Source organism: Cupressus sempervirens, chromosome 11 (assembly GCF_028749045.1).
Source record: "Cupressus sempervirens isolate cs-2001-9-10 chromosome 11, ASM2874904v1, whole genome shotgun sequence".
Taxonomy (NCBI): Eukaryota; Viridiplantae; Streptophyta; class Pinopsida; order Cupressales; family Cupressaceae; genus Cupressus; species Cupressus sempervirens.
The window spans coordinates 529,588,924-529,614,036 of record NC_143128.1 but is presented as its reverse complement, the minus strand read 5'-3'; the positions used below and the strand labels follow the sequence as shown (position 1 = coordinate 529,614,036).

Below are 25,113 nucleotides of genomic sequence, written 5' to 3'. Positions count from 1 at the left end.
AAAAGGAGAAATAACTACTTCCACCCACTAGAAATTCTAGAAACTTCTAACTCAACCTACACTATGGTTAAACCCTAAGTGGGGATGAGGTGAGGTAACTCAAGATAACCATGGTCAATTTTCGCACAAAGGCAAAAAGAAACTTTTTGAGTGACCTCAAAAGTCAATAAAAGGGGCTTAGGGGTTGGAAAAGACCCCTAACCCATACCCATACCCTTTGGGTATAATTATATCAAGTTTTAAGCCTTAGGAAAGAGGTTTAGAGCCAAATAAAATCTAGGAATAAAATAGGACCTTCTAACTACTCTAACATGCAAATTAAGCACTAATCTGGATTAGGGATGACTAACCTCAATTAAGAACCTAATAGTAACTGACACTAACTTAAACCAACTTGGTCCAAAGGTTAAACAATTAACCCTAAGCAGCATGCTGAAGAACATAACTAGTTTACGAGTGTCAAGTGACACTAAAAGAACATAATTACGAACATTAACATTCACTGAACAAAGAAGATACATACATATATCTCACAATACAACAGGTTAATTATGAACAACAAGGTTTCCAAAATTAGCACAGAGAGATCAATTATGTTCCTCCATAGGGTTTCTTGGCTAAAATATCTACACACTCATTGCACACATCAGTAGTCCCGCAAAAATCACATGTACATATATGTAATCAGAAATTCACATAAATTGGAACACACATCAATAAGAATTTCTTCATCTTGCTAAATTCTTAAACATTTAAAATCTCTTAAATCAAAGTCTCCATCCTGCATTTACTAATTTCATCAACATACATATACATGAAACATTAAAAAACAATCATCAAATATATCTGAAAGTAACATCACACAACATAAAATAATAAAGTATGTTCTAAGCATCAGAGAATGTCTCGACATCTTGAGTCATGAATATTAAAATAATAGTAATGTATCATTATGCTACAATGGGTTGGGTCAAGGCCTCACAATCTGCTTCTCCACATCAAACATAAACTCTAATCACGACATTGCATGCCTCTAAATTTTGTTGAGACATTCCGTCAAATATATACAGTGCAGCCTCAATATCTCCAGACTTCCCGTACATCTGAACTAGTTTAGTTGTGAGGAAGCCATCAGAGTGCTTCCTAGTTTTGATGAAGTGGACGTGAAGCTTCTTGGCATCACACTGCTCCAAATCCAAAGAAAAGGGTCAGCCATGACAATTCAGACAAAACCCAAAATCAATTGAAAGAGCAGTAGTGAAGTGAAAAGGAACAAACTTTGCCTTGAAGTTTTCATGATCCAACGCTAATGATGAGGTTGTGCATGGCAAGGGAAGCTGCAACGCGAGTTCAATATTATGGCAAACAACTATTTTTACATTGTTCCACTATTACGGAGTCCTACTGTTAAGCAATGTGGTATCGGTTAAATTACTCATGCCTAGATTCAATTATAAAAAATGTAGAGGTTTTTTAATGCTATTTGACATAAATACTTTCCTTTTTATTTATAAGTTCCTCGCGTGGCTATGATGCTTGATGCAAGTAGATCAATAATATTAACCAATCATATTTAAGTTTTTTTTCTTCTTTTTGTTTTTTTTTTGTTTTTTTTACATAGATGCATGTTTCTTATGTTTATAGATTTATAAATATTTTTCAAATATAGAAAATGTCAATTATCTTTATTCTCATTGGTTAAAAGGAAAAATAGCAAGTAGAAAATTTATTTTCATTTAAATAAATACACATAAAATTTAAACTCTTCCAATAAGTCCTTCAATTATATTGGTTATTATTTTTAATCTAGAACCTTTTTGGTTGGACATGAACTTTCTTGAAGAATATGAAGCCATGAAAGTCATTCCTCTGGCATTCTTGTCTCTTACAATCTCTGTAGAACTTCCACCTTTACAATTTGTCCACGTCTATTTGGAATTCAAACAAAATTCAAACATGGGTTCGCATCTCTGCAAAATTCAAACAAGGGTTTTTGAGATGGCTATTTCTTTTAACTTTGTTATCCATTAGTATGACATTGTATTTTGTTATTCAGTAGTATGACAACATATGTATTCTTATTTTTTTATCTAGTAATATGACGTTGGTGGTGAGGGTTTTTTTGTAAATTTTGACTATGTATTTCTTATTTTGTTATCCAATAATATGACATTGTAGCATAGTGAGAGCTTCCTCTGTTAATTTTGACTTCACATTACACTTTTGAATATGTTTTTGAATGTCATCTTTCGCTTCCTTTTGAGCTAAGACTGGATAATACCTTGTTGTAACTACCTCATCCTAAAGTAGAGCCCACAAATTATGATTTTTTCCAAAAAATTCTACGGTATGTATTTCTTCCGTCAATAACCCTAAATTGTTACTTTAGGAATTTTGCTCTTAATTGTTTATGTTTCTCTGTACTCTTACAACAAAATTGAAGCTTGAAATTGAACACTACTTGTTTAACAGCCTGGCTTCTTCCAACAAGGTTACTACATCTTTCATGGAGGGTTGATCCTTGAAAAATTGTGTGATGCAGAACAGAGTAATCTAAAAAATTAATATGACTTCTTCATGTACATGACCACACAAGACACCAACAACATAAGGGTCCAACAATTGCAACATCCCTTTAGGATTGGTTGTGATTTTAAGAGCATTTCCACCTCAACTTTAATGTCAACCTTTGAGACTTCAAAATATTTGCGGGTTTGCCATGGCTTTTTGATAGCTACAGTTCCCTCTCCTCCTGGTAATTCTTCCATGTAGAAAGTACTCCTAGCGCGCGCCCATTCTTATAATGATGGTTTCTTCTATACAGTCCAATATGTCTTTAGTTGTGAAGTTCAACCTTTGAAAGGCTATCATACTCCAGGGCCACTCTTCTATGTCCTTGAACTTGACCCTAGAGTTAGAGAAGTTCTTGTATAGAAATGGGCTACTACTATTAAAAATTAGGACACAAATTAAAATTAAGACTCCACTCTGACCCTTATAGAAATTCTTGGTTTTCTACCACTTGGGTAGGGGCCCAATATCCCCCCAAACAAAGTGCATCATTGCCCACAAAGTTATCAGCTGTCACCGCTCTGAAAACTTCATTTATTGGAACAGTGCTAGAGAGGTAGTTGTAAGACACATTGAAAATCTCCAGTGTTGCAATCTTCAAAGCTTAATGAAAAGGTGTCACTGAGAGAGTTGTAGGAGATATTTGTTGTGGCCAAGGCCAGTATTTTTGCAAGCTCAGATGGGATACTTTCCTTGAGCTGATTATGTTTCAAATACAATGCTACCAACTTCTCGCATGTTGTAATGCTCACTGAAACAAATCCCAAAATATTTATTTTCAGCTTTTCCTCTATTTTCATTTAAGTATTCACTAGAAGAAAGAAAGAAATTAAATAGAGCTTCTTGTTCCACTTCCACTCATTCTCAAGCATAGAACCTACATAAGGTCAATCACATATGCAACTAAATTAGAACAATTTTCAGTGGCCAAATATACTAAAAGTTCATGTTACATTTGATATCAAAGGTAATTGTATTTTTCTTCAATCCTTATGAGAAAAGAAGGACAAAAACATAATGAATCTTAATATTTTTCATAGTTCACATGGCTGACAAATTTTGCTACTACATAAGCATTTGGGCAAAATATCCCATCTCTTATATAAATAGAGACAATTTAAGCATGAAACTGCCTATGTCCCGCATTACAACATGTTGTGAAAAGAATACTTCAGAAACACATCCATATGAGATTATGAGGGAGTCTATATCCAAATGAAAGATAGTTACCCTCGATTGCTTATTAAATTCAGGTGATTTACTCTTGCAAGTTCCAGTAACATAAAATGGGCAACCTTCCACTCCATCTTCCGGACATAAACCCCAATGTTTTGCAATACATTAGCACAAATTCTAATGTCCTCTGAATTTGAGGTTAAGTCTAAGAAATATTCTTTCCATAGGAAGTTCTTTCTTTGCATTCTCCCAAGCCACATAAGGTTCCCAATACAAAGTAGCTAGAACAACTTTGAGACAAAGAGGTAAACCATTGCATTCCGCTTGCACCTGTCACTCACCATATTGATATTTCTATTAATCATAAGACTTTCATTTATGATTGTTAAGTGTTTCATTCATACTCTAGGTTACATTTCTTCACTGTATTTATCTCTTATCTCAAGATTCGTCATCCTCTATTATTTTTCCCCTTCTTCTCTCCCTTCTCTATGTTCATCTCTACTTCATCCTATTTTAAAATATTTTTTCTTTTTCCTAGAACTTGATGCATTGTTGTCTCTTGTTTGTGATGGAACATAGAGTTGAGGGGAGGGTTATTAGATCAGTTAATTCTATAAGGTAAATTAAATAAGAGACACGGTGTGTCAAAATTCATATCAGAAGTTAGAAAGGAATGGGACAAGAGATATATGGAGAGAGTTAAAAGATATAGAGAAAGAGTTGGAAGGAATGTAGATGGAAATTGAATAATGAATAAGAGAAGACATTTAGAAAGAGTGAAGTGTAAGGTAAATATAACATGAGGTCAAATTTCATGTCAAAAGTTAAAAATGAAGGAGACTAGATATATGGCGAGAGAGTTAAAAAGTATAGAGTTGCAAGGAAGGAATGTTTATGGAAATTGAAATAAAGAATAAGAGGAGAAATTCAAATAGAGTAAAAAGTTATAGAAATAAATGTAATTAATAATTATATAGAGGGTGAGAAAAGAGAGATATAAAGTGGTCCAGTAAAGGTGCAGGAATATAATGATAATAATGATATGAGGAGTTGGAGATCTAGGTAAAAAGTAAAAACTATCAAGTTTTTAAAAAGTATAAATATTTATAGGTGATATTAAGATATATTTAAATAAAAAATATAATTTTAAATTCTATTAAAAAAATTATTATTATTGTAGTGACCAAAAAAATATTGAATTTATAAAGATAATTACTATACAATAATTATATATATATTAAAAACTATAAAAACAACTATATTTATTATTCTAACATTATTATTTTTAATTAAAATATATTAGTTTAGAATATATTAAGTTTACATCATAAACTTTCAATGTTGAAACTAAATAGTACTTATTCATAAGTTAAAATAACAAATAAATAAACTTTTTCTAAATCACTTATTAAAAATAATTGATAGTTTTTTTTAAATTTTCACAAAATGTTTGTATTACGATAGATTCATTAAAATTATATTAAGTTTATGAAGTTTTCAAAATAAATTTTTAATATACTATTAATTTATCAAATATATTTTTAATTACTAATTACTACTTTATATATATATATATATATATAATTAGATATTATCATCAATTTATTTATTGTTTATTTTAAAAATTGAATATTGAATTATTGGAAATGTTATCTTAAAAAATAAATTTCTTATAAACAATTTTTCAAAATATAAAATTTTCATCAATGAACATTGATAATAATATAATAGCAATTGTAGTTATCCATTATCATCTTATCTAATTTATCTTCATTAGATTCAGAGAGCACTTGTATATTAAAAAGACACATATTCTAATTTCAATCATAACACATATAGAGTTGTTTGGTATGGTGTGATAATTATTAGCATTTAGGTATTTTGGGATGAATGTCATGTGGCCAGTCATGTTTTCTAGCTAGCATGCAATTCCAAAACAAGTGCTTAGAATATCCATGCATCTACACACTTTTTTAGATGCCAAACATTATGAGAAGGTAGGGCATAAGACCATTGCATGATGCACCTTCATGAAAATTCAATAATCTTATGGCTCTTGAACAGACTCTATATATGGATCACGGGCTAGATGTGCCTTAATTAAAGAAGCAAGTACTAGTCTTAAACAATTGGACCAAGGTAAACAACTAGGGGCTCTGCTACTATGTCTACTACTTTATTCTTCCTTCCACCTTCATTGTAGACCAAAATAATCTAGGGAAAGATGAAATGGAATGTAACGTCCCACCATGTCACCCAAAAGAAGTTAACCTAAAGTTCCACTAAGTTTTCCTAACATTTTTTTAAAGATAATATCTTAACAATAATAGAATAATATAGTAGAAGCAATATCATACACAAACACATAATATAAAATAGACTACACTCCTTAGGGGTCCCATGACGTTGAATCAAACTTAAGTTTAATTAATACTAAAATCCAATATATGATAACAACAAGTATGAATCTATATAAATAATATACAATTATAGGATACCACTTGGCAAAACCAAAATGCACAATCATCCACTATACAAGTCATAGGGCATGAAAGGCTAAAACAATATACATCATAAAATAGATTACAGCATCTCTTAAGATCCATGAAATAAAAAAGAATACAATACAGTACAACCATCCATCATAGTACATAAGGAACAAAATGAAAGAGAGTATAAAACAGGGAACTCCAACCATAACATCAAACAGTCAGATCTCAATGGTATAAGAAAATGCACTACCACCTGACCTCATAGAATCCAAAAAGGCCCACTCCCACTGCACTAAGGAGATAAACTCAAGTCCCAAACAAGATAACAAACTCAAAAGTTAAAACCAACAACTAGGTTCAAGGAATCACCTAAAAGAAAACTATCTCAAGGGTACCAAGACACAAGTATCAACTAATCCTAGAGTCAACATAGACACGTAGGAAATCTATTATGCATGTGGGCAAGTGTCATCGCACGAACAAATTCTAAGGTTACCCGACTAGTCTTTAATCCTCTGGCCCACTAGTGACTCTATGCGGCACCAGTATCCTTTCATACTGACAAGGCATACTAACAAGTCAGCTCTAAGGTCACCCAACTAGTCTTTTAATCCTCCAGCCCCCTAGTGACTTTTTGTGGTACCAATATCTTATTAATTCATTTTAAACCCATTTATTGAAATGTTATCACTTATTAATATAACCTACAATGGGTTCCTATCAACCTCTTTAGGGCCTTGGCCTCCATTGCAAGCCACTTCCCAACATGACATACAGATAACCTACCCTAAGTTCAGTAAAGCAAAAGGATCACAAAAGACTGCATACCATACATCAGTTCTTAAATAAGCAACTGACGAGCATTGAAATATCACTAATCGAAATTGCACATTCCACCACTACAATCATCCTACTGATAAAAAATCAAGTACACATAAACCAATCCACATCATAACATGACATCACCAAGAAAAAATCACATAATCACCCCGGTCCTATACAAGCAATGAGGAAGCAATCCAAAGATAATTGATCAAAGACTCAAAAGTTATATCAAGAAAGTCATACCATTCACCTTAGTTCTACACAAGAAATTGGAAATCACATCAAAACATCTGATCAAACTCATCATAGCACACACACAACACATCACCATGGTCAGGTATAAAAGATCATGATCAAAAAATTATCATAACATCACAAAACAAAACTCTTGAGCCTCTGGTAAACATCTTCATTTGGTCAAAGTACTAAGTCAACCCCAAACTTGACATACAAGAAATCATACAACTAATAGTGTAATTCATAATTAGTTTGGTTTTGAAAACATACAGCTTGAGTTTAATAGTAGGGTTTCATGTTTACATTTTGTTGTAAGATTTTGTTTTGATAAAGTTTACAAATTTCCAAAATAAAAGAACCCATATTCACTTTTAAATTTGATCAACTTATTATCACTAAATCACAACATCACATCTCTTCTAGGATTATAGAATGAATTAAATAATAATTATTAAATAATTAAATAATAATTGACAATTTATTAAGAAAATAACCATAGATATTTACTAATAACCATGTCCATTTAATAATAATAATATAAATTTATTTAAAATTCTCAATTACATCCAATAACCAATTAATTAATTAATAATAATATTAATTAATTTAATTTCAAATTTAAAAAATAAATTTGATTAAAAAAATTTAATAAATTATAAAATATTTAATAATTTATAAATAATTACTAATTAAATATTAAAATTAATAATAAAAAAAATTTAATTAAATTTTTTTAATAATAATAAAAGTAAATTTAAATTAATGCTAACGTGTTTAAAGGCTCACTAGCCTAACTAAAAAGGGTCCTCATAGTAGGCCCTGCAATAATCGTAGCAAGTCCTACATAAGCAATACCAGTTGTTGTCATAGTAGGACTGCTACGGTAGTCCCTGCCATCGACATGGGAGGGAGAGATAGGTAAGGGGTGGGTGGGGGGTTGGTGGCCCTTGCCCACCAAATTTAATATTATGTATATATTTTATTGAATTTTTTTTATGAAAACAAAATAAAACGCCCCCCTCCATAAATAAATTTCTTATATATATATATATATATACTATGAACAATACTCTAATAGGGAAACCCTGAAAAAGCATTCGACTTTACATTCTAGAATTCAATTTTTAAACCAAAACCCATCTAATTAAAAATTTAAAAGAATGAGTGTTCCAAATCTCTATTTCTCATATACAAATAATTGAATGAAGAACAATTAAAATATACAAGGGTTTCAATCAAATTACTTCACTCAAAGACATATTAAGAACAAGGCAGAAAAGATTTCAACACAAAGGTTTTCAACCACATTTAAAAACTCTGAAAACAAATTTATCTAGACATGAAGAAGATAGGGATTCAAAGAATGGAAAATGGAAATCTTTAATGTAAATTAATCATAAGATTCTACTTGAATCTGATGCTAACATGAAAACACACAAAGCACATGAGAAAACCCCTTCCTTCGAGAAAGCTTCCTCTTTGAAAAATCCCTTCTCCAAAACCTAGTTTCCCCAAAAATGAGCTCTAGATCTCTGATAAAGAGTTCTCCCCTAAATTCGGGGCTTTGATTATGCAATCACACAAGGGAACTCGATGATCATTATCTTTTACATTTTCATGCACAACTTTTTGCAATTTAAAATATCTTTATTAAATAATTAGCTTCCTCTCTTTATTTAATTTATTATATTTTAATTTCATGCATATGCTTTATGCAATGTAATTAAAATAAACTTTATTAAATAATTGCTTACTCTCTCTTATTAATTACGAGACATTTTAATAATATATTTATTAATTCAACTAATAATATTATTTAGAGTTTATTATTAAAACAAAACTCCTAAATAATTATTATTAAATTAAATAAATATATGTACACCTGAATTAGAACTTTAATAAAATCTTTCAAATTATTTCTTTTATTTAATTAATTTCTTAATAATTAAATATCAAATTTCTTTATAAAATATCCATTAAATTAATTCATTAAATTATCTTTTAATCTGATTTAATTAAAACATAAAATCAAAATAGACCCACAAAACCAAATATGAAAATCCATCATACAAAACATAAAACTAAATCAAACTCAAGGGTTATAATCACGAATTTGCATCACTTGATGAATTCAGAAAGGTAAACAACTCAGATACTTGTCCTACTTTCTAGGACAATTGGTTTAGGGTTAGGATTCAGACTCAAGAGTTATCTCCCCTCTTATACCATTGAAATACTGCGATAGGGTACGCTCATCCTGGCAATTTAGAGAAGTCTTAGGTACTTGCAATCTGCATAAAATCCATACATGTACAAACACATATATTCTAAACTAAATAAGAAATGGCAAGAAGTGGTACATCATGTAGATCCCAACTAGTAGGTGACTATGACTCCCTCCCTCAACCACATCAGGAATGTCAATTATAAAGTAAAACAAACAAGTACACCATACACATGCAAGTATGGGGTAAGTAACTATAGAAAACACATATAAATAATCCAACTATCATCATGAAATAACTAAAATCGATGTATGAACATACATATATCATAATAAAAATAATCCTGAAATAACTAAAATCAATATATGAGCATATATGTATCATCATTGAATAATCATAAAAACATTAAATAACTAGTAACTCATCACATATAAAAAATTGAGTATAAAACACATCTAATCAAATCTGCTAACCAAGTACTGATAATCATAAAACACAATCAGAAAATTGGCCTAAAAGAATCTGTTAATACAACAAGAAAATTCAACTAGGGATAGGTATTACATCCACTCCCCCTAGACTTAGGCTTACTCTTGGAAGCCTACAAGAAAGATGAAACTAAACTAGGGGTAGGCATCACATTGGAGGTATGCTACAAACTCTACATCCTAACCACTATCCTCTCATTCACATGCATCTATCTTGACTTGTAGCTCTCTAGTAGGCTTTTCTTCCTTCTCCTTTGTTCCTATCTTTGAAAATTCAATTTGGATATGCTATTGGATATGTCATTACTCTAACAAAATAATTGTACCAACTACTTAATATGATCCTCAGTATTGACTACCACATTTTTGTTGAATGATGAGCACAAGGTAGAAATTTAGAACCATATTTTTAATCTTCAAATAATTTATTTCTCAATACACTCTGCAATCATAACATTATTTTGAATTATTTATAGAGATAGAAGATGTTGATGAATGATTGTTTTAAAGCATCTAAAAATGTTGATTCTTGTGTTTCATCATTTGCTAATATGAGTGCAATGACTTCTTGTGTGCAAGTTCTACATAAGTTTTAAAATGTCTGAGCTATTTTTAAATTTTCATCTCAAACCTATAAGGAATTTCTACTTAAATATTTTTAAATTTTTCATTTCATTAGCATGAAGAGTTGAAAGTTTAATTTGTTGAACTACGATCAAAGTTTGTAGAAGAATGAAAAGAATGCGAGAAACTCTATGAAAAATTGGTGGAGCTCAAAGGTATGTATATAATTTCATGTTTCTTATTATTTGTATGAAGATAATTAGGTCCTTGGTGCAAATGTTGAATTCATAATTACTTTTGTTTTCATACAAGAAAGATTATATTCTTTTGTAGATGTCACCCACTGAGTGTAAAAGATATTACATAAGGAATTATTTCTAGTAATGCCAATGAACAAAAAAATTTCCCACATCGGTATATGATACCCCTAAAGATAATTGATTCAAACTTTGCAATTCTTTATTTTATAAATTGTGCTTTAGTTTCAAATCAATCAATTTTTTCATGCCTTCGCACATAACTACTTTTAAGTTTTTTATTTTATGTCTACATCTTGGAATAAAAATCATTGTAAAGATGTTTCTTATTAGATAAATTGAGCATTTGCAAGTTTACAATAATGATGATTACTATGTGAAGATTATACTTATTCTTGAAACCAATTGGAAAAAGTTGATGAGAACTACTATATACTAGAATATGAAGGGGGGATTGTCTAACACTTTATTGTTGATGGCACTGACGATTGACCAAATTTTATTCAATATTTATACTTCTGGGTGAGATTGTGTGTAAGTTTGATAGCATCAATTTTTTAGATCATACTCAATGATCCATCATCAAGATGAGAGAGCTAAGAGAAAAAACATAATAGGTTGCAGACTCAGGAAGAATAAAAAGAGAAATCTGTCTATTCTGCTTTATTCTCTTTTTATTTTTCTTGAGTCTGCAACCTATTATGTTTTTTCTCTTAGCTCTCTCATCCTAATGATGGATCATTAAGTATGATCCAAAATGTTGATGCTTTCAAACTAACACACAATCTCACTGATAAGTATAGATATTGAATAACATGGATTGTGAATTTCTATTATAATTGACCAAATTTTAGTTTTGTTGTAGATTAGTCACAAAATTAGGAGCTTGGTTGAGGGTTAATCCATAGATTTTGTTGCAAAGAAAGAAATGGTCATACTAAGGTTGTTGATTTCACAAGCTCTAGTGGAATGTATTGCCCAGATTAGCAACAATAGCCATAGTGGTGGAGGGTGCCACTATGCCAATGGTGGCTATTGTGGTGGTAGTGGAAATGTTAAGGGTTATGGCCACAACAATTGTGATGCACTCAACAACACATAAAATAAAATATGACATATAAGTTTCTTTTTGTTTCTTATTTTATTTTTGTTGTTTTTTCTAAAAAATTTGAGTTTTTGCCTTACTTTTTTTTTGTAATCACCAATACTAAATTAGATAATTAGCTTTTTAAAATATCTATAAATTTATAAACTAGATAGAACAATATTATATGTTAGAAAGGTTCTTAAATGCTATCAATTGGTTAAACCAATTTCCCTTATACATCTTGTCTTATTTGTCAAAGGTGGGTAACTATTGCATCCATTAGATGCAAAACATATTTTACTTGGACCAATTAGATTTTAGAGTTTATTTTTGTTTTCTAAAGTTTGATAGTTTTATTGTATTTAAGCAATTCAAAAATGGTATCTATTGGCTCACATTAAAAAAGGTAACGACAAATATATTATTTTAAAATAATAATTAGCAATAAATTAGAAAATAATATATCTCAAATGATGGAGATCATTTATGCAAAATTCATACACAATTTCATCCTAATAACTATCTCTACATTTTTTGCTACTACAATTGTAGTGTGCATGTTATTGGTTAGGTTTTTGTTCTGGGGACTTTTAAGCTAATAAACTTTATTGTGGAGTTTTTTCTCCCATAAAAAATATTTACCACCATGAAAATATCATCCTCTTTTCCTCCCTACTAGCTTCTCTGCCAGGAAAATGCATTTCGATGCTATCCCATGCCAATAATTTATCTTCTCATTTGCATATTCTTTGTTCACTTTTTTTGAGGTGAATTTATTAATGAATTAGATATTTTATATAGTTATTCATTACCTTCTTGGCCCTTCTTTCTCAAACTAATCACTTTAAATTTCCTTTGCAACTTTCAGTCTACAAGGCATTGTGGCAAATGGTTTGAAATTTATTATTCACCACTTTTGGCTCTTTGATCAATATAAATGAGTTGGATCATTTTCCCTCTGAGAGGTGTATCAATATAAATAGGTTGCGATAATTTTGAGTTGTGATTAATGCGGTACTCTTCTATTAAAATTACTCATTAGGACTCTTAATTATATTCTCAAGTGTGCAAACTATGTGAGATGCAATGGCCTCTATATCTTCTAAACTAGGTGAAAACTCCATAGTTGTAAATTTGTATTCAACCTGAACCCTATTAATAAAATTCAATGTATTCTCAAGAAAAAAATATTTGATTAGATTTGACAACATCTAATGAACCCAAATTATCTTGAAAAGTAAACCAAAGGTTCTAGCAGTTCATCAATTGGTAGTAGGTTAATCACTTTTTATGGTATCTTATGTTAACAAAATATCATGTGCTTGTGAGGGGGGATAATGTTCACTTGGACTCTTTCTGGTATTTATTACCACTCACAAGGACTAAACTAAAATCACCCTTCTAGATGATATTATTGATAAGGCGATGGTAGATTTGAATCTTGCTCTGGTGGGGAGATTCTTCAACTTTAGACCCACACTCATCATGGTCTAAATATGGGTGGGAATATGGTATAAAATTAAGGGGAGTGTGGTTACCTCATTAGTTTTTGGTGGATTATTTCTCTTTAGGTTCACCATAGTGAAAGACCTTTCCATGGTGCTCTTGGGATCCTAGTTATATGGAAAACATGTCCTCACTATGATGAAGTGGAATCCTAGCTTCAATTAATCAACCAATCTTAGTCACATGGCTCTTGTCTTTGTATGCCTCTTGGGACTCCTCCTTGATTTTTGGGATGAGTAGGTATTTCAGTGGGCGAGGGATTCTTTTGACAACTACATCTCTACAAATATGGTCACTTTGACAAAATCACGCTTGGTCTTTACAGTAGCTTGGCATTATCAATCTTCTGATGCTCGACACATACTGCATTGCTCGGCATCAACTAAAGTTTACTGATGCTTGGCATCAACTAATCTTTACTTGGCATCAATTGTCTTGCTCAACATCCACTAGAATTTTCTTTCACTTGGCTCCAATTGATTTTTTGCTCAACTTGCACTGACTTTTCTTGGCACCTACTATCCATTTGGTCAAGCTTGGCAGACAAACTTCATGTAACTTGTTCTTCTAAACTTTCTAAGTGTAGCGAACATTTTGTAACCTTAAGTAGATTATCAATACATCATATCATCACTGTCTTAACTAATCCTTGTACTTAATTACATAATCATAACTCAACCTTTCCTCTAGGTGCTATTGTTACCTCTTATTGATCAAATCCTCTTCATCAATGAACTAAGTAATAGTACTTGAATCTCATAAGTAGTTTTCTTACCAGAAAATAACAAGTTTGACATCAGTGACAAAATAATGATAGTTGTTTTCAACAATCTCCCTCTTAACAATGATCTCTATGATCTTTTCAATCATATTTCAACAAGAAATCCGTCCAATATATCATCCTCTACAGAGATAGTTGTGAAGACAAGCAACAAAAATCTCCCCCTCTATTGTAAGATTCTTCTTTTGAATTTTCTTTGATGTAAGAGGGGGAAATCCCCACCTCTTTGGTTGTGGTTTCTCCTACTATTGAGACAGACTCAGTGTAAGGAACCTAAAAGAAAATAACCTATTATGTCACTAAGTTTTTTTTTTTTTTTTTTTTGAAAGATTAAAACAATAAGAGATATCATATAGCAGAAGCAATAACTTGCATACATACCTAAGCAATACATTAATAGTTACATCTCTTAAGGATTCCATGACATTGAATCACATACATAAGTTATATAAAGATTAAATCTAATACATAAAAAATTTCACAACATAGGATAGCCTTATGTATGAAATAAATGAAATAATATACAACTACATCAGATGCCACATGGCATAACCAAAATGCATAATCATCCTTTACACAAGTCACAGGGTATGAAATGATTAAAGAATATACATCATGATAAGATAGAACATCTCATAGGATCTCAAAGAATCAAAGTACAATAAATCAAAATATGACCATATAACATAATCACAAGAAATATAGGATAGAACAACTGCACAAAATATCCAACATTGACATCCAGCTATTAAAATCTCAATGGTATAAGAAACACTACCACCCAACCTCATAGAACCTAAATGACCCTGTAATGAACCCTTTTTTGGGGGTTATTTTTTTATTTATGAATTCTTTTATTTGTATCCTTTTTCTCATATTTTTCCTGATGATCCTTAACCCAAAACTTTCATTCAATATATATATTTTAATTTGAAGAGTTGTGACTTTTCAATATAATAATTATATAATTATTTATTTATATTAAATTTAATATTTATATTAATTTAACAAAATATAAATTATTTATCTATAATAATATCACAAAATATTTATATTATAATATATATTAATTTAATAATATATCAACTATATTATTAGATTATAATACTTTATTAATATAGTATGTTGCTATATTATATTAGACTATTAATTATAACATGATGTGATATTATTATATAATTAGAATGTAATATCACTTTATAAAAATATTATTATTTTAATATCATTATTAATATTACTTTGTATAAAAAATTTATTTATTATTTAAATTATATACTAATATGGGGACATCACAATCCTCCCCTCTCGAATTTTCTTGTCCTCAAGCAACGACAACTTATAAGACTATCTACATGTAATATTAATATCCTTATGATGTAAGAAAATATAAGCATATATTGAATATAAATATTGATGCATAAATACATGAAGCAAGCATGAAGTAGACACATAAATGCATGAAAACACAAAGCATACACGATGAAGACAACTGATGCATGAAGGCACAAAGCATACACAATGCAGACATATAATACATTCTTTGTTGATTCTCTATAATTTAATTTTCACAATGAAGTAGAGTAAAAGGAATGATTTATAAAATATACTTCCCCAATATGCCTTTTGATCATGGATCCTGTAAACACAAATAATTATTACCATATAATAGCTCCAAAGAAAGATGAGTCTTGTGATGATCCCTTTTCTCATTTACATAATCATTTGCCCAAAATTACTCTACCTCTCCCTCCACAAACTCCCTACCTTAAGATATCATAATGTGGATGAAAAATAGACCCTTATGTACTATAATTGGAACATGTTCCTAATGTCATCATGATCCTTATATATATATATATATATATATATATATATATATATATATATATATATATATATATATATATATATATATATATATGTACATATATATATATGTACATACATACATATATGTACATATATACATACATACGTATACATATATACATACATACGTATACATATATATATATACATACATATATATACATACATATATATATAGATACATATATGTATATGTATATATGTATATATGTATATATATATGTATGTATATATATACATATGTATATATCTATATATATGTATATATATACATAGATATATAGATACATATATACATATACATATATGTATATATGTATATACATATATATGTATACATATATGTATGAATACATATATATATATACATATATTTATGTATACATATATGTATATATACATATGTAAGTATGTATATATGTATGTATATATACATGTATCTATATGTATGTATACATATAGATACATGTATATATACATACATACATATATATACATACATACATACATATATATATGTATGTATGTATGTATATATATATGTATCATACATGTATCCCTTAATTCAATACTTATCTAATTTTCATTTTCATATATCCATATCTATATATGTGTATATATATATATATGACTTGTACCATATATTTGCCATTAATGAAAATTTCAATATAATTAAATGAGCTGATGTACCTTATACGTACTAATTAGTACTTTGGTACTCTGTTGATTGATGGGGTCCCGTACTGCGTACTCGAGCATGTATGCTCACATAATTTGCCTTGTGATTTGTCTCTTTTTACTTTTTCTTTGACTACCCAAGCAAAGAAAACACCATATATTTCAACGAGGGACTTGGCTAAGCAACACCAAATTTTAGGAGAATCTAATATTCGATGGGCTCGAGAGTTCATATTTTAACAAATTACATTATCACACAGAAGTTGGTCCATGAAAGGAACTCGTATATAACAAACTTTGATATTAGATGGACACTAAGCTAAGTTGTATCTCTTAGATTTCATAGCATTTTAACCAACCTTAATAAATAATAGGCTTACAAGTTTAGAAACAATGGAATGATAAAACAGTCTGCACCGCACACCTATATATAATAAGTTTAACATTTTCTCAAAGAGAGATGAGTGTGGCTAATTGTTTGATATTTTAAATAAAGAAATTTTGCATGGCCTGACAAAACATACGATATCTTAATTTATCCAATTTTTGGTTTAAGTAGTTTTATGACTTTCCATCGTCAATCTCTATACTTAGATTGTATAGTATAGTTGATAGTGAAAAAGATCATACATAATTTAAACTAGAATTGGAACACAACTTTTGGTAAAAGTTTTTAGATTCAAGTGTTTGAATTTTTTATCAGATCATACTACTAAGATTCTTCCTCAAGATATAAGAAGCTAACTAACTTGTATAATATGATCTAAAACATTGATGTAGAACATGCATAGAAATTATAGATTGTGAAAAATATGATAGCTTTAAACTCCCTCAAGTTGTTTCTGAGTTATAAACTAACTACCTTGATCAAGGCTTTTGTCCATGCGGATCAAGGAGTGGCACTTGTTATACATACAAGCCACACTAATCAAGCATACCACCACAACTGTAATACACAAGACTATCACCATGACCAAAGTAGCCACATTTGGGGAGTGTTTTCTGTTGGAAGAACAAGCAGGGAGCTCTAGAGGCCCTCCACCACAAAATTTAAGGCTGCTCAATCTGGCCAACAATGAATTGAGCAGCCCAATTCTAGAAACACTTGGATCCCTAAGTGATGGAATGACTTGGGCTGTTTGTTCCATAGATCATTATTTAGCTGAGCACTCATGGTGGTGTCTCCCTTCTTCCTTTCTCTTTCAATTGCTCTTTTCTTGCTTGATTGATTTGCATAAACTATTCTTCATAGGTTGGCAGGATTTTTGCTCTGATACCATTGTAATGAACCCTTTTTTGGGGGTCATTTGTTTATTTACGACTTCTTTTATTTGTATACTTTTTCTCATATTTTTCCTAATGATCCTTAACCCAAAACTTTCATTCAATATATATATTTTTTAATTTGAAGAGTTGTGACTTTTCAATATAGTAATTATATTATAATAATGTAATAATATAATAATTTATTTATATTAAATTTAATATTTATATTATAATATATCAACTATATTATTAGATTATAATACTTTATTAATATAGTACATTGCTATATTATATTAGAATATTATTATTAACACGATATGATATTATTATATAATTAGAATGTAATATTGGTTTATAAAAATATTATTATTTTAATATCATTATTAATATTACTTTATACAAAACATTTACTTATTATTTAAATTATATACTAATATGGGGACATCACAGGCCCACTCCCACCATGCTGAGATAATATCAAGTCCCAAATGGCTAACAATCCAAAAGTCAAAACAAGAATCTAGGTCAAGGAATCCTGATAGCAATCTATCTCAAAGGTACCAAGTAAACAATTGACATCTAATCCCAAAGGCAACAAACACAAGTAGGAAACCTAATATGCATGTGGGAAAGTGTCATCACATGAGCCAACTCTAAGGTTACCCTGGTAGCCTCTCTAGCCTTTGACCCCCTAGTGACTCTTTGCGGCATTGGTATCCTTTCTTACAAACAAGGCATACTAATGAGGCAAGATCACAACCAAGCATCCTCTCTACTCCCATCCTAGTAGGTATTAGCACTTGAGGCATGTGTGAGGTAAATAATTATCTCTTTTTAATTGATTTTAACTTATTTAATTAAATGGTATCACTTATTAATACAACTTACAATGGGTTACCCATGCAACCACTTTAGTGTCGAGGCCTCCATTACAAGTAATTTCCTAGCATACACATAAATAACCTACCCTAAGCTCATAAAATCACAATATTCACCTTAGTTCTATAAAAGCAACTGAAAAGAACCAATAGATAATTGATTAAAACCTCATAGTTTACACCAAGAAAATCACACTATGTATCTCAATCCTATACAAGCAACTAGTAAGCACTAAATAAATAACTGATTGAAAACCTCATCATAGAAATTCGTGAATGCATCACAATGATTGGGAATTAAAAAAGATCATGACTAAATAAAATTATATAATAACATCATAAATTAGACACCCTCCAAGCCTTTAGTAAACATACCTAATTGGTCAAAACTAGGTTTATCCCAAAAACTCATTACAAGATAAAACATGACAATTCGACATGCATTTAGAATAATTGTAATCATTTAGTTAATTTGGTTTATTAATATAATATCATAAAAAATCATTCACAATAAGGGTTCTCAAGTTCTCATTTTCAAAATAGTCACATTTGATAAAGGTATTCAAGTTGGGATGATCAAATGAAAATTCTTAAGATCGTATCTTAATCATCTATGCTTTTCCAAATAAATATATGGTTAAATCAGTCCAATGATAGTCTATATGGGAAAATATCTTACTTTTAAAAATTCCCAAATAAAACCTATTTATAAATATTTCAAATGACCCAACAATCCATTAAAAATCACCTTAGTACATAATACCATTTTTATAAAAAATAAAATGAAATATTTTTAAACAATAATTAGAATTTCATTAAATTTCTCTTAATTAAAAAAATTAGAATTATAATTTTTAATTTTTAATATTTATTAGTATTAAACTATATAACAAAAGTTTTAATTAACTATTATTAAAATATAATAATAATTATTAAATTATTAATAATTAAACCTATAAAATCTATTAATAAAATAATATTTATTAAAATATTAATAATAAGAACTAAACATATATATATATATATATATATATATATAAAAGAAAAACTAAATGCCCTAAGGGCTAACCATAGCAACTATGATTGCTCATCGCAACTTTGGCTTGGCTATCATGGCAGCTTCAACTACTTACAACAACCTTGGCTGCCTTCATAGCTAAGCTACGATGAGGCAGTGTGGGGACGGGGAAGGTCATAACCTCTATCTCCAAAAAAAGTTGTATTTTCTCTAATTTCCTAATAAAGAATTTTCTCCTCTTAGAGTTTTGGTTTCATGAACATGCAAAAGCCTTTTCTTTTATTATTTTAATCTATTTAATTCATTGTGCATATTTTTTCTGTTTTAATTAGATTAAAGTTTATTTTAATTATTCTCACTTTGACTTTATTAAATAATAAGACATATTTAGAAGGTATATATTTATTAATTTAACTAATCATAATAGTTAGAGTTCATTTTAAAAATGAAACTTCTAAGTTAATTATTATTAAATTAAATAAATATAAATATGTGAAATTTGGACTTTTAATTAAATCTTTAAATTTATTTCCTCTATTTAATTAATTTTAAAATAATTAAATATAATTAAAAATTTATTTTTCTTTATAAATTTATTGTTCAATTAAATCATTTAATAATATCTTTATTTGATTTAATTATAAGTAAAAATCACTACAGACCCACAAACTTAATAAGAAAACCCATCTAAAAGACAAAGTATGTATTCAAACTCAAGGGTCAAAATCTCAAATTCACGTCGCTTGACAAATTAAGAAGGGTACATAACTCAGATACTTGTCCTATGTTCTAGGACAATTGGCTTAGGGTTAGGATTTGGACTCGAGAACTACCTCCCCTCTTTACCATTGAGATATTGCAATAGGACACACTCATCCTGGCAATTCAAGGATGTCGATGCCTGGTACCTGTAATCTACATAAAAATTGAACATGTACATATGCATATATATCTGAACCAAATAGGCAATGGTGGGGAGTGGTACATCATGTAGATCTTGTCTAGCAGGTGACTACAACTCCCTCCCTCAACCACATCAAACAAATCAAACATAAAATAAATATACATGTACACCATACATATACAAGTATGGGGTAAGTAACAAATGAAAAAATTTATATAAATCATCCATCTAACTATCATCATGAAACAACATAAATCATTATATGAACATACAAAGCATTATCATTGAAAGAATAACGATGAACACATGAAAAAATTGAGTATCAAGTAGCTCATCAAATATATAATCTTAGTATGAAATTTGTTGTTGGTTCCTAGTGTGTGGAGTATGGGGAGGTGCGACTGGTTCTATAGATGAACCATGGGCAAAAATTTTCAAGATTTTTCTGCAAGTCATGTAATGGACTAGTTAGGTTCAAAGGTGAACTTTGGGAATTGAAGAAAGACATAGTGCATAATGATGGGAATGTGTGAAGTAGAATGTAAAGTGAACGATGATGCTGGAATATGTAATGTGAATGGGTGGAGTTCTTGGTATCCCTTTATCGCTGCATGGTTTGTGGAAGTGGGTAAGCTCAAGAAACTCATGTGCACTTGGTGAAGACCTCAATGCTTGTTGAAATGGGGATTCTAGATCAGAAGCCTCCACTTTGCATCAATTCTAGAAAAAGTGCACCTCTATAGAAGTACACTTCCTCACCTCACTGAATTTTGCACACCATAGAGTTTTGCACACTTGCAAACTTGCGTAGCTATGGATCTAGGAACCTGTAGACCTACGAAGTTGCACACCTGCACACCTAAATTTCTCAAAACTCAAAAAAAATTCTAAATCTATGTGAAGTGCAGATTTTTGCAAAAAAAATGTAGAATTTCAAAACTTTGGAAAATTTTCCTTCCTTTTACGAGAATCAAAAGTGTGGCACTCCTTCTAGTACCACTTTTGTTGAGCTGTCATTTTACACGATGCTAAAGGGTATGAACTCTTGCGAATTCCTCTCTTGAAAAGCTGATCTTGTGAATCAACTCCAACATTCTGGGTGATCTTGTGACCTATTAGAACCCACCAAGTTAAAGATAAATGTGAATGTTCACAAGGAGGCCTTTGCTAGTTCATTTTGATTTTAGATGGAATGTAGAATCCGTACATTGTTTCAAAAATAACATTAAAAGAAAACTATATTTTTGTATTTTATGTTTTTCTTTATGAATGCAATCTAACAATGAAACTAATATGAGTTCCTATTCTAACAAGGGGTTAGCAAAGCAAATAACAGAACTTGAAAGAAAATAACATGAAATTTAAAGCAAATAACATGAAATTAAAATCCTAACGGACATAAGCTACAGAAAACAACACACTGCTTGTTAAGCTTTTGAAGAGATCAATAGGTAACCAATGAAAATAGGAGCAACAATTCATAGATTCCACTGATGCAATCATCGATGGGAGATTCAAATAACTGATTGATGTTTCACTCTTCATCAAATTGCAAGGCAACGAAAAGTGCACTCATGCGAGACAAAGAATTATGTAGGCACAATTTGGTGATTTCTTCTCGAGCTTGTTACACCGGTGAAATTCATATATCTATAGAAAACACCAGAACTAGAAGATCGCAAAACTAGAAATAACACAATAAACCTTTGGCTCAATCATGATTCCATGAACAAAATTCACAAAACAATGACACATTTAGGCAAGAACCACTACACTCCAAATGCGAGCACCAAAAGCATAATTTTATTGCATAATAATGGTGGCCCTGATTACATATTACAATTGTGTATTTATAAGAAATCATCTCCTCAATTTGTGTTGATAGTGAGAGATATTCTTAATGCAATAAAATTCTTTTAATCAATAAAAAAAATTAATTATATACAACAATCCAACTGGTGCTAAACAGGACTCCATCCATATTTTATTCATTAATTGGATGCATGAGCTTTTATATGTCATAGAACAAAGAATTTATGAGAGAAAAAGAATAAGAAAGCCTTTAGTCAAAGTAGAAGTGTCTGGAAGTGTCAAAAATAGAAGCTCCATCCTCACTAGGCATTTGTCGGAGTTAAATTGCCATCAGAATGCATTTTCGATGCATGGAAAGCTCTATTTTGGAACTGGCAATCAACTATTGGTGGAGCTTCTCGAAATATGCACATGTGGATCTGCAGACCTGTGCACCTCTATAAAAATGTGCACCTGCCTAAATTACGCACCTACTCACTTCTTCAAAAACTTTCGAAACACTTATGAAAATGTGGACCTACGCACCTCAAAAGCTCAATTCACCAAAAAATCAAAGCTCTCAATTTTGATAATGGTTTCTAGATTTTTCTCAAATGGGGTTTTAAATCACTTTTTTTGTACATACTTTGCCCCTTTTTTTATGATTACTTTCATAAACACCAACTCCTTATGCGTCTTTAATCTAAAATCCCAAGGCACCTACATTGAATCTTGTCACTAATAGTTGCATAAGATGAGGAACCTATTTCACTTCACTTCATATGTCCAACCTCTGTATCTTCAACCTTTGTCTTCTCTCCAACTGCCCTATCCTTTCTAGTGAGAGACCAAGTGATCCAGATTTTCCAAAATGATCAAATATTTGAAACTTTTTCATATTTTTTCACAAGTTTTTCTAGGTTCTCTTAATTGGCCTTTTTGGAGGTCTTCTGCTCAAAATTTCAAGTTGAAACTTTCATCAGAAACCTTCATCAATCCCTAAAATTGGGTAGCCGAACACTCACTGTTTTAGGGACTAAAATTAGATATTTAGTTCTTTTTTCCAACAGTGTAAATGATTTTGAATTCTGAGCTCTAGGACAAAAGTTATGACCCTGACAAGTTGAGGATGCCTTTTCATCTACACAAAGAAAAGACATTTATTAGTTTTTCATAATAAGGTATATTAATATGAAAAAACATCCAATTAATGTTTAATGAAAAAATAAAAAATGAAAAGAAGGTGTCTTTTTCATTTTAATTATTTTAATAATTTATATATATATATTTTTAGGTTTCTAGTGTGAAGGTGTGGTGCGCGCGGGTGAAGTTTGAGGCACACACGGCGTGAGTTTGTAGTGGTGGCACGATGTGAGGTGCAAGGTGCAAGTGTGGAGGCACAACATGCAATGATGTGCACACGATGCACCTTAATGTTGCGAGGTGTGCGGTGCAAGGTGGTGAAGTAAGGGGTGGAGTGAGGTGCGCGTAGGCTACGCAGTGCATGGTGGATGCACGTAGGATGTGCATGGTATCGAAGCATAGGAGCATGAGCACGCTTTCTTTGTGGTGCACAATGCAACTTTGGAGTGCATACAGTAGAGAAAATCACATGCAGAAAGTGTGAGCCACAATGGTGTGTGGTGTTTATTCTTCTTTTGGGTGCAACGCAAAGTGCATGCACACAAGCACAACACAAAACATGGGCAAGCACTAATTTTGGAGGTGGGCACTGCACGGGCCACAGGTCTTGGAGGTGCGACACGCACAGTGGGCACAGAGGCCATGGGGAGGACATAGAAGAGTGTGCACGCGAGCAGGCACATGAAGGCGTGACATAGTGCACTAGCACTACGAACAAAGATGCACGTAGATTTTTTTATTTTTTTATATGAACTTTTTCAATTTTCATTTTTTGGGGTCTTTTCTAATTTTTCAATTTTTTGTCCTTCTGTAAATTTTATGATTTTTTGATCTTTTATGATTTTTTGACTCTCAAAATCATTCGAATCCCAAATGGTTAATTCGAGGATTTGAAAAAAAAAAATAGGGGGCCCCCATTCTTTACTAGGAATGGAGCGTGTATTGTGGAACCACAACAAATAGCCCCAAAAAAAGGAAGAAATGACAAAGGCATTTCTTCATCAGCAAACATCCTTTCAACGTGTGTCAAACACCAACAAAATTTTGAACACCTCAAGCATATTTGAATGACTTCCCAATCAAAATCCTAGAATTCAAAACCTTTAAGCTTAGTGTGTGATACGTGTATTCATTCCCTTCGACGTCTAAGGATGCAATCTATCAAAGTTTTCTAACAACTCGTATACATCTTCCACTCTTCTTGGCCCATCCATTTAGAATCTTCATGAAGGTTGTTTATCAATCACTGCTTGACTAGATGAGAGAATCAGTTCCAGGGGTCTTAGTGAGATATCACTTTCTTTTGTGCTTTTTGGAAAATTTTGAATAATTGTTCCATGTAGTTCACAATGTC

At 30.6% G+C, this 25,113-nt stretch overlaps 1 pseudogene; it reads right to left on the bottom strand.

Annotated features, from left to right (window-relative positions):
* Positions 1–25,113, bottom strand: part of LOC149530711 (pentatricopeptide repeat-containing protein At2g13600-like) — a 369,552-nt pseudogene that overhangs the window by 223,159 nt on the left and 121,280 nt on the right.